We start from the raw sequence: 14,385 nt of genomic DNA on the forward strand, positions 1-14,385 counted from the left end.
TATAAATGTATGAATATCCATCAGTTTTTCTTCTAAACTCACTCAAAACATTTCAATATGCTTAATCCTTTTGCATAAAGTGTCTAGCTTTGACAGCGTTTGAAACTCTCCCTATCCACTTTTAGGAGCCTTTTCTCCAAGGGAGGTGGGTGGATACTGAACTACTTGCTGGCTCTCTTGCTCCCACTCCTGGGATGGATGGCCTAGATTTACTAGTGTTTGGGATGCAGCATGTTGCTTTCGAGCCTGCCCGAGCTCACTCTCCTAAACTAATCTCACGTGTTTCAGGCTCATTAACTCAAGTTCAGTTCATCTGTGCTACATTTGTTAACTTACTCTGCTAGGCAATGACTCACACTGTATGTGTGGCTACACCTTAGGGGCTTGAGAGAATGATCATTGTTTATGACCTGAGAGTCATTTCACCAAGAGAAAAATTTGGCTTCATCAGTTTTACCCATAATACCAGAATATCAGCTTTCTATACTTGACTTTCTGCTTCCAGAAACAACTTGGATAAAATAAACGATCAAAGCAATAGAGAAAACCAGTACACTCACGGGATCTGGTAGAAAGAACACATATTACAGCATATAAATTATGAAATAATTGTTTTGAACAAAAGCATAGCCAAATCAACATTTCTCGTGATTCAGACAGAATTATTTTTTAAATTTTGCAGGATGCAAACTGTGTTTGTGTTATAAGAATCAAATATTTAACAAAAAAGAAGTCAAAACATAGACAAAGTAAAAGAACATTTCGAGACCGCTTTAAGAAAGCATGTCTTGGTTGGAGTGAGTTTTGAAAGTGGCCTAGTTTTTGTTTTAAGAACGAAACCTAAGTTCCATTTTAAAGTCTGGCCTCATGTTGGATTCAAGTTCTGACCCAGTGGGTGATATTAGGTATGGACTGAGATCACACAGACTTGGTTTTGAGCTGTAGAATCTGATAGAAGTTTCTTGGCTTGAAAGTGAATTTTTCCCTTATCCCCCCACCCCCGCCCCATCCCACTTCCCCCCACACACATACCAGAGCAGGAACCACATAGTGAGATGTCAGGAGCCATTTCTGAGGTAACCGTCTGGGGTGCTCTGTGGAAGAAACCCACACTGGAGAAAATAAAATCTCCTTTAGTTGTCAGCAATGCCCAAGTCTGAGTAAAAGAAGTGTGGAAGATAAAGACACTCAACTTAAGCACTGAACCTTGGGCAGTTGTAGCCAAGTCCTTAAAATTCTCTCTGGGTGCTTTAAAAGCCTGGGCACATCAAAGAGCCAGTATCTCTGTTTACAACCATGGGAAATGGTACAATATGAACTCAGGGATGTGTCAAATCAGGGAAAGTTCCAGATTCAGGAAAGGGAAAAAAAAGGAGGATCTAGGCCAGACCAGGACAGAGCTATTTCCATAATTTATATTCAACTAAGGATTTTTCCCATTTTTAAAGTGAGGAGTAAGTAGAAGCTAGCACCAAACCCACGTTGCATATTACATGCAGTTCATTGTGTACATAATTGTGCTTCAGTTATCTTTGGTAAATTGTCAATTTTAGTACATTGCCTGGAGTCGCTTAATACCTTATACTTTCTTTTGTTACTGTAAAATTTTTAGTGGACTAATTTATTTATATATTGTTGAAGAGAAATGGCAGGACTTCGTGGAATCCTGCTAATCATTTTATTCAAGATTCCAGTGGACAGAGAGGTATGTAGCATCCCCCAGAGAATGGCATCTACTTATGGCCTATTGCTTGGGTTAATTCAGAAGAAAAAGAATTTTATAGAATTAGAAGCACTGAGAGAGACTTTAGATCTCATCTAACCCAGCCCTCAGATCTTAAGGAATTTGAGGTCAGGATAGTAAATGACTTGTCCAAGGCCACCAAGGGAACATAGCAGGGTTAGGACTGGAACGTAGATCTCCAGGCCCCAATCCTTGGCTCATCACCCCCTGCTTCTTGATTTCACCAAATTAACTTGTTCTGGCAAGGGAGAAAGCCTCTTTTAATATGTTTCTGGAGCAAAATTTTCTCTGCCATTTGCAGTACTCCAGAGAATAGAAACATAACAAAATCATTGTTTTGCATTAATACTTCCATTTCCAGCCATCTCGGCAATCAATCAGAACTTTTATCTTCTTGCCTGAAGAGACAAGGACATTTAATTCACAACAATTTCCTTTTCCTTTTCTCTCAGCAACTCTATTAAATAAAACATGTTGGATCACACTGTACATTTGCATGCCAACTAAAACAGGGCCAAGGCTCTGCTGGAACAGAGAGGATCCTGCCCTTGCTTAAACATGACAGAGGCAAAACGGAGGTCAGCACAGGGAAATGCTCAAATTATGCACATGAGCATTTTTCACTTAATAAAGGAAAGGGCCCAATTAGCAGCCAGAATGAAGACTTGAAGCTGTGCTAAAAACTAATAAATAAATCCCAATCAACAAAGAGTATAGTCCTGCCTAATTAAGGCTAGATTTTAATAATGCTTGGATCTTGAAAAGCAGAGCTGGGGCATAATCTGGCCAAGTATTCACATTTCTATAGTGGTCCTTTGAGTTAATTCCCTCCTTCCCATAACAATTAGAATAGAGATTTTTTTGAATATGTGTATTTAGAGAGACTGTTCATCTTTCCTCTTCTTTGGAGTGCCTAGGGGTGCTTGTCTTGTGTGTGTTTTAGAGTAACACAATTTACTTTGGAATCTTTTGCGTATAGAGGTGTTGATTATAGTGTTGACAGGACTATAAGGGCATTGCCCAGACCAGCCACGTGGTTTTATGCAGACAGAGATTACATTTCTACTTCTAGATTCTCTTCGACAAAGAGTTTATGGTTTGCTTAAGATTAAGGGTAAGTAGTGAACTGTTGGCTTGAATTCAGGTCTTCTGCCTCTTAGTGACTATGATGTTCTCATTCTTACGTTCATTTATTCAGGAGATTTTGTGCTGGAGATTTAAAGGTAAACAAGATGCAGTATCTTCCCATAAGACATTTACAAACTGTGAGGGATTATAAATAACAATAATAACAATGTGGTAAGTACTATTACGGAATGAGCATGAGATTCCTTGTGAGCACATAGAAGAGGTTCATAATGAAATCTGAGGGTTAAGGAAAGCTGGAGAAAGTAAAAGCTAAGTTGCAACCTGAAGGATGGAGAGGAGGTAGCTTAGTAAGAGGGTGAAGGAACCAGGCAGAGGGAATAATCTGAGGTGAGAAAGCCTGGTTCATTCACAGAAAAAATGTGCTATTTATGCACAGGATGACTATATTATTGATAATGGTGAGAGAAAAAGGTGGAAAGAGAAATTGTTTAGGAACTTCATAAGCTATGTTAAAGATTTTTGGACTTGCTATTTATTGCAATGGAAAACCCTTGAATGATTATCAGAAGAATGACAAAAATAAGTTTACCTTACAAAATAGTTACTCAGGCTAGGGTGTGGATGATGGGTTATATAAAATTAAGGGAAGCTTAGAAAAGACACCCCCCACCTCCACTTCCCCAAACCGGCCACTGTCTGGGATCTCTATCTGCAAACTCTATGACCAAAATTGCTCTTATGTAGGGAATGAGCAAATGTTAGAAATTTTACTGACTTGGTAACCAAATTTTATAGTCTTTCCAAGTTCCCAAAGTAGGATTCTCCATTGTTACAGTCCCCAAAGGGGCAAGGTCATGTCATTTTGGCATGGTGAACTTATTCCATCTAGACTTGTAGATGTCTCATTTCTGTGTCAAGGAATCTGCAACTCTTTCTAAGTCTTAAATGCCCCCTGTGTGCTTGCTGGTAATTAGAGCTCTGGTAGCAGTACTACTCACAGCTCTAGCAATAAGCTGTGTCATCCAAGGTTCCCCAAGAGGATTCTCTCTCTCAAGGTCTTGGTTTATAAGCTCCTGAATATTTTTCCTTCTTTGAAATTCGCTATTCTCTGTTTCTTGACTTATGGTCCCTGATTTTAATTTTCTGCCCATGTGGGGGAGGGGGCTATATGTGATCCTAGGCCAATGACTTTTCCTTCCTTCCTTCTTTCCTTCCTTCCTTCCTTCCTTCCTTCCTTCCTTCCTTCCTTCCTTCCTTCCTTCCTTCCTTCCTTCCTTCCTTCCTTCCTTCTTTCCTTCCTTCCTTCTTTCCTTCCTTCCTTCCTTCCTTCTTTCTTTTTCTCTCTTCTTCTTTTTTATTGAAACATAGGTGACTTTTCAAAGAAGATCATATTTTTCCAATTCTATGGGATCTACCAATCTACCTTAGAACTCATTATGCTGACTAAATATGAGAATTAAATAGTCCTCTGTTATCTCCATGAGGAACAAAGGGAAAATAGGAAGCAAATCATCTTTTAGGGCTCACTAGCTTCTCATTGACCGTGGGAAGCCCACTATCTTACCACACCTAGTTCAGGGCTCACATTAGTAGAGACCAATAGAGCTCTCAGAAATAGTCTTCACATAAACCTCATCAATGGGCTGTGTTGTTTGTTCCTGTTCTCTTTAGAATTCCAGTGTGAGTTTGAATTTAGAGGCCAAGGCAGATAACTTCTAGTCAAGAGAGGGTGGACCATAAACAGTAGGGAGGTGAAAGGAGGGGCTAGGGAAGGTTTTTGGAGCTGTAGTGACCTCCCTCTCCCATGACTGCTCCTCTTCTTTCATTTCAGGCAATTTTCTATACTGAGCACCTGTTTTCTTACACAGGTATTCAGGCTGAACTTGGGGTTTATCACATCTCAAAACTTCTTATCCCTCTCCATGCCACTTGCTATGGAACTGCCTCACAAACACTGGCCTGACATTATATCAGCTTACATACCTGAACCTACTCTCCAGAACAGGCCCTGTTGTCTCCAAGGAAACCTCTCAGGCAAAGCCATCCTAGGATCCTGCACCTGTTTCCCTAGTACCTACAGTATTTGTTCAGTTAATTATTTCCTGAATGGAATTAAACTTTCAAAGAAGCAAGTGGCTCAAAATCTCCACATGTAGTTTGCACCAGTGTCCCGGTGCTGGTGGTGCAGTGCTGGGGCAGGGGAAACTTACCATTTGGGACTCAGAGATGGTGCCTGTCAAGGTGAAGGTGATAGATAGATATACACAAAGGAGGTAGTTATTTTTATAAGGTGTATCTGAGTTATCCCAGAATAACCAGCTGCCTGTCTCCACAGTGAGCACCATTTGACATAAATGAAGGCAAGAACAATGATCAATTCTGAAAGAGAGTTAATTGAAAAGGAGTAGCCTTCTCTGATCTGCAGATTGAGCTCCTTAGGAGGATTGCGGGAAGCCAGAGTCAAATGATTTTACATGGAGGGCTTTTTCCTGGGAGACACAAACTTCATAACCTGATTGACCTCAAATCAGGAAAAGGCCGACATCACAGCAGCTCAAAGAGGGTTAGTTTCTAGGGATGCATCTCTTAATTGCAGAGTTCATAAAAATGGTGTTTTTTTTCTTCTTCTAGAGCTAGGCAAGCTTTTAAAATAACATCAAAGGATAGGGGAATAAAAGAGTGGGCATTAAGTATTTGACTCCTTCCTATTTTCTGACAAAATACCTCAGTCTTTCGGTTGAAAGATAAAGAAGTTTGGTTAAGGATTTATTTCTCTATTAATTAATCTGGTAATCAAGAAATAATAAGGCATCTGTCTCAGAAGAGCCAACATTAGTTTTGTCTTGATAACTATAAACTTCATACCATTTATTCTCTACCACGTCACCCATGTCTCTGTTCAAATATCCTCTCTTCAGACAAGCTGCGTTGGACCACCACCTATCTATATTAGTATCTCCACTGTCCTCTATCAGTAATTTCCTGGGTACATTTTTCTTTATGGCATTTAGTATTAAGTGATATGTAGTTATTTGTCTGCTTTTCTCTCTAAACTGACTGACTATGACATGAAGGCTGGGACTTTTTAAAATTTACTATTGTATCATAAGCTTCATTGTGCTTGGCACTATTAAAATGAATGACAAATATCATTGGCAAAAATTTTCATATTTCTTTTTAATAAGCTGTATTCACTCTTTTTTCTTGTTTGGAAATCCATTTTATTACCAATTTATTCTATTCTTTTATGATAAAACAATAGTAAAGACATGCAAGTACCACTAGCAGTAATCAACAAGAAAGCTAATTATACTGGTTATACCAAAAAATTAATGTCTGAGAAAATAAAAAAAGGTGCCATGGAAATTAGTAGCCTAAAAACAAATATAGTGCAAAAATAAGTGGATATTGATATTGATACAATTTACCAATCTTATTTAGATTTCTCCAGTTTTACTTATACTCATTTGTGTGTCTATGTGTATTTAGTTCTATATAATTTTATAATGTGTAGGTTGCTGTGTCTGCCACCACAGTCAAGATAGTGAACAAATCCATCACCACAGGAATTCCTCCTGTTGTCTTTTATAACAAATCCACCTGCCTCTCTCCTTCCTCTCCATCCCTCCTCATCCCTAACCCATGGCAAACACTAATCTGTTCTCCATTTCTATAATTTTGTCATTTCAAAATGTTATATCAGTGGAACCATACAATCCACTGGCATTGGCCTTCTTTACCTAGTGTAATTCCCTGGAGCTTCATCTAATATGTTCAGTGTATCAATAGTTCAGTTTTTAAATTTCGGAATAGTATTCCAAGGCATGTGTGGCCTCAGTTTGTTCAACCATTCATCAGCTGAAGGGCATCAGAGTTGTTTACAGTTTTTGACTATTGCAAATCAAGCTGCTGTGAACATCATGTACAGGTTGCTATGTTAACATATGTTTTCATTTTTTTTTTAATATTCACTTTTAAGCAAAACACATTTAAAAGGAGAAAGGGGAATATTAAACTTTTCTGCTAAAAATATATTGCGAATATTGTAGCTGTAAGGGTCTATTTAGCTTTGGACATTTGTGGATGAACTCTGTGGGAAAGACTGACATCATGTACCTTCTGATGTGATACACCAAGGAAGACATAGCATCACTTATGCAGCATTCCTGCCAAAAATTTATGACCTGAATCTAACCATGAGAAAGATCAGAAAATGTCCAGTCGAGGAATATTCTTTGAAATAAATGGACTATACACTTCAAAATGTCAAGGGAAATTAGAGGAGGCTAAAGAGACATGAAAACTAAATGTAATGTGTGATCCTGTCTTGGATTCTGGAAGAGAAAAAAAAAATACTAAAAAACAAGGACATTATTGAGACAACTGGTGAAAATTGAATAAGGTTTGTATTGACAATAATATTGTATCCTTGTTCTTGGAAAATATATACTGAAGTATGATATCTACAACTTATTCTCATATGGTGAAGAAAAAATTATTCACATGTATATGGGGGAGAGAGAAACAATGATAAAGCAAATGTGGCCAAATATTAGCATTTGGTGAATCTGAATGAAGTGTATAAGGAACTTTTGGTATTATTCATGCAATTTTTCTGCTCTAGACTGCAGAGCATTTGAGAAATCAGATGCATTTGGGAGTCTCAGCACCTTACAACAGTGCTTTGGACATAGTATGGCACTCAATAAACAGAGAAAAGTATCCCACATGGCTGATGAAGAGTCAGGCAGCTGTTAGGCTATAGGAGAAGAGCTATTGCCTGTGCAAGTGTTTGTTAAGGACAGTTGAGAATGATGCTACTCAGAGCATCTTGGAATTCTTTGGAGTTGTCTTCATGATGATGCCTCTACTTTCATCCCCCAGGACCTTGGCTATCTCTCGATTTTCACTTCGTAGTCAGGGCTTTCAGCAACATCCTCATTCACTCTTGACTCTCCCTGGCTGAAGTCTCAGAATAGATGCTGGGCCATGTCTCTCATCGATGTATGTTAGCATAGATTTGGCCATTTTCTTGGTATACATTTCTTAAAATAAGAACTTTAATTATTTTATTTTTTCTCAGTAGTGTTTGTATATTTTGAGATTTTAGAAAATATGTGCAGGCTGGCCGGTTAACTTAATTGGTTAGAGTGTGGTGCTGATAACATCCAAGTCCAGGGTTTGATCCCTGTGGCCAGCCACCACCAAAAAAAAAAAAAAAAAAAAAAAAAAAGAAAGAAAATATGGGAAAACATAAAGAAATAACAGTAATCCTGAAATTACCAGTGAGAACAGTTTGGTGTCTATTTTTATGTATAAATGCATATATGCTTATTTAACAAAAATGTGACCACACTGTGCATGATGTTTAGTAATCTATTTCTTCCTCACATTTCATTGTGTTGTTCACATCTTTCCATATAATTCCATATTATTTTACAATTCTATTTTTGATGACTTTGTAATATTCCATGATGTTAATGTACAATGGAGTTGTTTATTTCTCCACTCTCTCATTATTGGGCATTTAGATTGTCACCAGTTTTGGCCTATTATAACCAATGTGGCAATTAACAGTATGCAGCTGAATATTGTTACTTATCCATGATTTTTTCCTTAGCCCAGATTGCAAGCAGAAGACTTGCTAGATTAATTTCTATGAATATTTCTATAGATATCAAATTGCTCTTCAGAAAAATTTTCAAATTATTTTATTCTTTCTTTTGCAGTGAATAAGAATGAAGGTTTCTTATTATCCTTGCCAATCTTGCCTTTTCTTTTTCTTTTCTTTTTACTGAAACATAATTGGTAATACGTATTTGTGGGGGGTACAGAGTTGAATGTCAATATCTGCGTATAATGTGTGATGATCAAAGAAGGATAAGTAGCATATTCACCATTATAACACGTAATCTTTGTTTTTTTTTTTTAAATCTGTGAATATTGATCATTTTCTTTTCAATGTGATTGTGGGTTTTTTTCTATTTGTTTTGGACCAGTGGTTTCCAACCTTGGCTGGATATGGATGTCCTGGTGAGCTTCTAAATAGTACTGACACCTGAGTCTCACCCCAACTGATTGAATCAGTTGCTCCTCTGCAATTCCAACATTCAGCTGTGTTTGACAACCATTGATTGGGGTAGGATGGTAGCTGATGCAGGAGCAAACTGCTGAGATGCTGATTTGGTTCAGGAGATGACATCACATCAGAACCACCACCAGAAAAGCTAAATTGGGTGACAAATATTTAGTGAGCTCTACAGATTATCAAGGCTGATCACATTTCCAGTGATATTAGTTCAAAGTCAAAGCAATGTTCGTCCATCATACAGCTAACCAAGTTTAGTCATAGCAACCTGGGTATAAAGAACCGAGTCCACGCTCAGGGTTACAAGCTTAATGAACATCTGAGTTACTAGGAGTAAAGACATGGCTCTTGACAAACTACATATATAGTGTGTGTGTTAAATAATCTTTTTATTGTGAAATAATTGTAGATTCCCATGCAATTGTAAGATATAATACAGAGAGGTCTTTTATACCCCTTATTCAATATCCCCCCAAGTAACATAGTGCAGAACTATTATACAGTAATTAACACAATATTATAATTAGGAGATGGACACTGATATAGTCAAGATATAGAACATTTCTACCACCACAAGTAATCCCATGTGTTGCGCCTTTTATAGCCACACCAACTTCCCTTCCACCGAAACCCCTTCCTTAACTCCTAGCAAACATTAAGCTGTTTTCCATTTTTATAATTTTGTCACTTCAAAAATGTTATATAATGGAAAACAGTATGGATATTCCTCAAAAAAACTAAAAATAGAACTACCATACGACCCCACAATGAACCAAAGGAAAGAAAATTAGCATACTGAAGAGATATCTGCACCACCATGTTTACTGCAGCACTATTCACAATAGCCAAGATATGGAATCAACCTAGATGTCCACTGACAAATGAATAGTTAAAGAAAACATGGTATATATACACAATGGAATAATATTCATCCACAAAAAAATGTAATCCTGTCATTTGCAGCAACATGGATGAGCCTGAAAGATGTTATGTTAAGTAAAATAAGTCAGGCACAGAAAGACAAATACTGCATATTCTCATTCATATGTGGGAACCAAAAAAAAAGTTGATCTTATAGAAGTAGAGAGTAGAATTGTGGTTACTAGAAGTTGGGAAGGGAAGGGGACAGGCAGGATAGGGAGTGGTTGGTTAATGAATACATAATCAGAGATAGGAAAAATAAGTTTTAGTGGTGTAAGTAGTGCCAAGCATCTATAATTAACAATAATTTATTGTATGTTCTCAAATGGCTAGAAAAGAGGAGCTCAAATGCTGTCATCACAAAGAAATGATAAGTTATTGCAATGATGAATGTGCTAGTTATCTTTCCTTCCTCTCTCCCTTCCCCTTCCTCCCTTCCTTCTTTCCCTTTTTTCTTTCTTCATTTCCTTTTCTTCCTTTCCTTCCTTTCCATCCTCCTTCTCTCTCTCCCTTCTTTCCTCCTTTTTTATTTATCAGTATAGTACACTTTTCAGCATACATATCCTCCAAATGTCTTGTTAGATTTAAACCTACGTATTTCATTTTATTAAAGAAACTGTGAATGGTATTGAATTTTTAATTTTCACGTTCACATGTTCATTGCTAACATGTAGAAATATAAGGGGACTTCAAAAACCCACAGAAAAATGGAATGAAAAGATAAAAATAAAAAATATAAACTTTAATTCCTGACATAAGCTCCATCATGTTCAAGACACTTTTTAAAGTGATGATACTAGCCAGTTTAGTCCATCCCTAAAGAACTGAGGGTCCTGGGAATTTAACCCCATCAATGCAGTCTTTTCTACGTTATTAACTGAAGAAAAATGGGTGCCCTTTAAAGATTTTTTAAGGTTAGGAAACAAAAAGAAGTCAGAAGGAGCCAAATCAGGACTCTAAGGTGGATGCCTAATGATTTCCCACTGGAACTCTTGCAGAATTGTCCTTGTTTGAGGAGAGGAATGAGCAGGAGCACCGTCATGGTGGACAGGGACTCTCTGATGAAGGTGTTCTGCTAAAGCTTTGGCTAACTTTCTCAAAACAGTCTCAGAATAAATAGATGTTATTGTTCTTTGGCTCTCCAGAAAGCCAAAAGGCAAAATGCGTTAAGCATCCTAAAAGACTGTTGCCATAACCTTTGCTTTTGTTTTGACTGGGTCACTTCCACTTCTTGGTTGCTGTTGCTTTTATTGTGCTCTGTTTTCAGAGTTGTACCAGTAAAGTCATGTTTCATCTCCTGTTACAATTCTTTGAAGAAATTCTTCAAAATTTTGATCTCACTTGTTTAAAGTTTCCATTGAAAGCTCTGCTTTTGTCTGCAGCTGATCTGGGCACAGCAGTTTTGGCACCCATCAAGCAGAACGTTTTCTCGACTGTAATTTTTCAGTCAGAATTGTGTAAGCTGAACCAATTGAGATGTCTATGATGTTGGCTATTGTTTCTTCTGTCAATCATCAGTCCTCTTCAATTAGGGCATGAACAAGATTAATTTTTTCCTTGAAAATTAATGTGGACGGTCTGCTGCTGCAGACGTTATCTTCAACATCGTCTCGTCCTGTCTTAAAATGATTTTTCCACTTGTAAACTGCTGATTTCTTCGGGTCATTGTCCCCATAAACTTTTTGTAAAGCATAGTGATCTTGTCATTCTTCCACTCAAGCTTCACCAACAATTTGATGTTTGTTCTTGCTTCTTTCTTTATGATCTGCATGCCTTTTACTTCTTTTTCTTGCCTGTTGCACTGGCTTCAACTTTCAGTGCTATGTTGAATGAGTGTGGTAAGAGCAGACATCCTTGCATTACTTTTAATCTTAGGGGGAAAGCTTTCAGTATTTGCCTTTAAGTATAATATTAGCTGCAAGTTTTGCAGGTGATTTTCATGAGGTTGAGGACATTCCCTTCATTCTTATTTTTCTGAAAGTTTTTTTAAAAAAATCATATATGGGTGTTGAATTTTGTCATTGCCTCTTCTGAGTCATTATATGATTATGTAATTTTTTCTTCTTTAGCCTGCTAATATGATGTATTACATTGATCGAGTTTCAAATATTGAACGAGTCTAGCTTCCCTGGAATAAATCCTGCTTGATAATGGTTTATAATTCTCTTTATATATTGATGAATTATACTTGCTAATATTATGTTAAAGATTTTTGCATCTATATTCATGAGGTGTACTAGTAGTTTACTTTTTTGGTACTGTCTTTTTCTGGTTTTGGTGTAAGGATAATACCAGCTTTATAAAATGAATTGGGAAGTATTTCTTCCTCTTTTATTTTCTAGAATTATTGTGTGGGATTGGTGATTGGTGTTAACTACTCTCTAAACATTTGGTGAAATTTTCCTGTGAAGCTGCCTGGTCCTGGAGATTTCTTCTTGAGTAGTTTTTTAAGTTACAAATTTAATTTCCTTAATAGTTATAGGGTTATTCAAGATTTCAATTTCATATCAGATGAATTATGATAGCTTGTATCTTTGAAGAAATTAATCAGTTTTGTCTGTTTTCAAATTTATGTGTGTAGAGTCGTTTGTAATATTTCCTTATCCTTTAGATGTGTTCAGGCATCTTTTCAATATCCAGTGTTGGTAATCTGTGTCTTCTTGCTCTCTCTTTCTCTTTTTAATTTGTCACGCTTGCTAAAGGTTTGATAATTGCATTGATATTTTCAAAGGTGTAGCTCTTTTATTTTTCTCTATTCTTTTTCTGTTTCTCCTTCATGGTTTTCTTCTATCTTTATTAACTTCTTCCTCATGTATGCTTTGGGTTTGTTACTGCTTGGTATGGGTAGAAGGCCAGAATGCCCCCACGGTCTCCACTGACACCATGGGTAGGGGTGGAAGTAGGAGCGATGGCCTCATTCCTGGCCAGTGGGGATGAAAGTCTCAGCTCCCTACTTGCCTTCTCTGACATCACCCCAGTGGGGTGTTGGGGCCCCCTAGTTATAGACTCCCAAGGGTGGAAGTGTATGCTCTTCACTTATTCTTTGCTGGTATAAGTGGGCATGGGGTCACAGTTTTTTAATCTGGTATTAGGCTGCAATAGAGTGTTATTACCTAAAAGTCTTCCTAGGCTGCCCTTGACATGGTCCTTTGACATGAAAAGTGCAGGGAGCTTTTTTTTTTTTTTTTTTTTTTTTTTTTTTTTTTTTTGTAATTGTTGGTGTTTCCAGGTTGCCAGCTTCTTCAGTTTTAAATCTGGGATATTTAAAGAAAAAACAGGGGACTTATCACTGCGTTGTTCTTCTAGTCTTGCTGTTTCTAACTAGTCTTTCTTCTTTTTTTGTTTTTTTCAGAGTCTACTTGTGTTTATTTTATATATAATGTTGAGGTGTTTAGTAGTATTTAGTAGGAGGAATAGTGAAAAATATGTCTACTACCTTTTGCCGGAAATGGAAGTCTCTGATGCATATATTTTTAGATGTTGCTGCATTAGATGCATTAGATCAAACTAGTCGGGATAAGACATTTCCTTACATAATGCAGCCTCCTTTCTCATTGTTCTGGATGATTGCAGTATTATTTGCCTGCTTTAGCAAATGAAATCTTGATTAAATGTTTTTTACTAATGAAAATGTAGGGTAATTTGTTTCACATGTTTCAAATAAAACAATTATCTGTCTCTACAATGATCTCCTGTTACCTGTTATTTTGTTACTTGTGAATGAGACTTCCAAATTGAGCCTCCTGTGAGGAAGGAATGAAGATTTTAGGGGAGGCAAAGCTCTCTTTGTTGGAGTTATCATTGGGGATGGTCTCTTTGGGAAACACCAAGGAAGAGACAGAGAAGGAGAAGGAGGCTGACATTGTGTAGAGTTCATGTTAGGTGCTTTGCCTATATAGATTATGTCGTTAAATCTTACAGTGGTAGTGTTACCATCCCTATTTTTCATCTGTGACTGTTTATAGGAGTTGAGATTATTTCAGAAATGTTAGGGTTGGTTAGGGAGACAAAGAATGGTTAATGGACAAAGGTTGGTTAATGGACACAAAGAATGAGTACATTTTGTAATGAAGAACATGCCAGCTATCCAGATTTGTACATTGTGTACAGATAGTCAACTGTGTACCCTACAAATATGTATAACTAATTATGTTTCAATTTAAAAAAAAAAGTAATGTCCGGGTTGGTATTTAAGCTTATGTCTGTTTACCAATAACAATGGCTTTTGCCATCCTCCCAAATTACCTTCACCAGGTCATAAGGTCACCACACATTTATACTGAAGTTTTGCCCTCAGTTAGATATAGTCTATTCTAGAGGATATATTGTAAAGAAGACAGTCTAGTATATATAAGAGCTATAATTATATCTCCCTACATACTTCAGTAACTATGTACTTTATAAATGACACGCAGCAATAAAATATGACAATTCTTTTTCCTAATATTTCAGCTTAGGCAACTGAATTCATGACAAAACTTCTGAAGAGGAGTATGGACTAAAGATTTTTGGGAGAGAGAAAAAAATTATCAAAGGAGGACAT

General features: G+C 37.0%; 1 protein-coding gene across 1 annotated transcript in view; it reads left to right on the forward strand.

Moving 5' to 3' along the window:
• LOC134365599 (dnaJ homolog subfamily B member 5-like) overlaps positions 1–14,385 on the forward strand; it is an 82,724-nt gene that overhangs the window by 57,076 nt on the left and 11,263 nt on the right. The window lies entirely within an intron of this gene.

Source organism: Cynocephalus volans, chromosome 17 (genome assembly GCF_027409185.1).
Source record: "Cynocephalus volans isolate mCynVol1 chromosome 17, mCynVol1.pri, whole genome shotgun sequence".
NCBI lineage: Eukaryota > Metazoa > Chordata > Mammalia > Dermoptera > Cynocephalidae > Cynocephalus > Cynocephalus volans.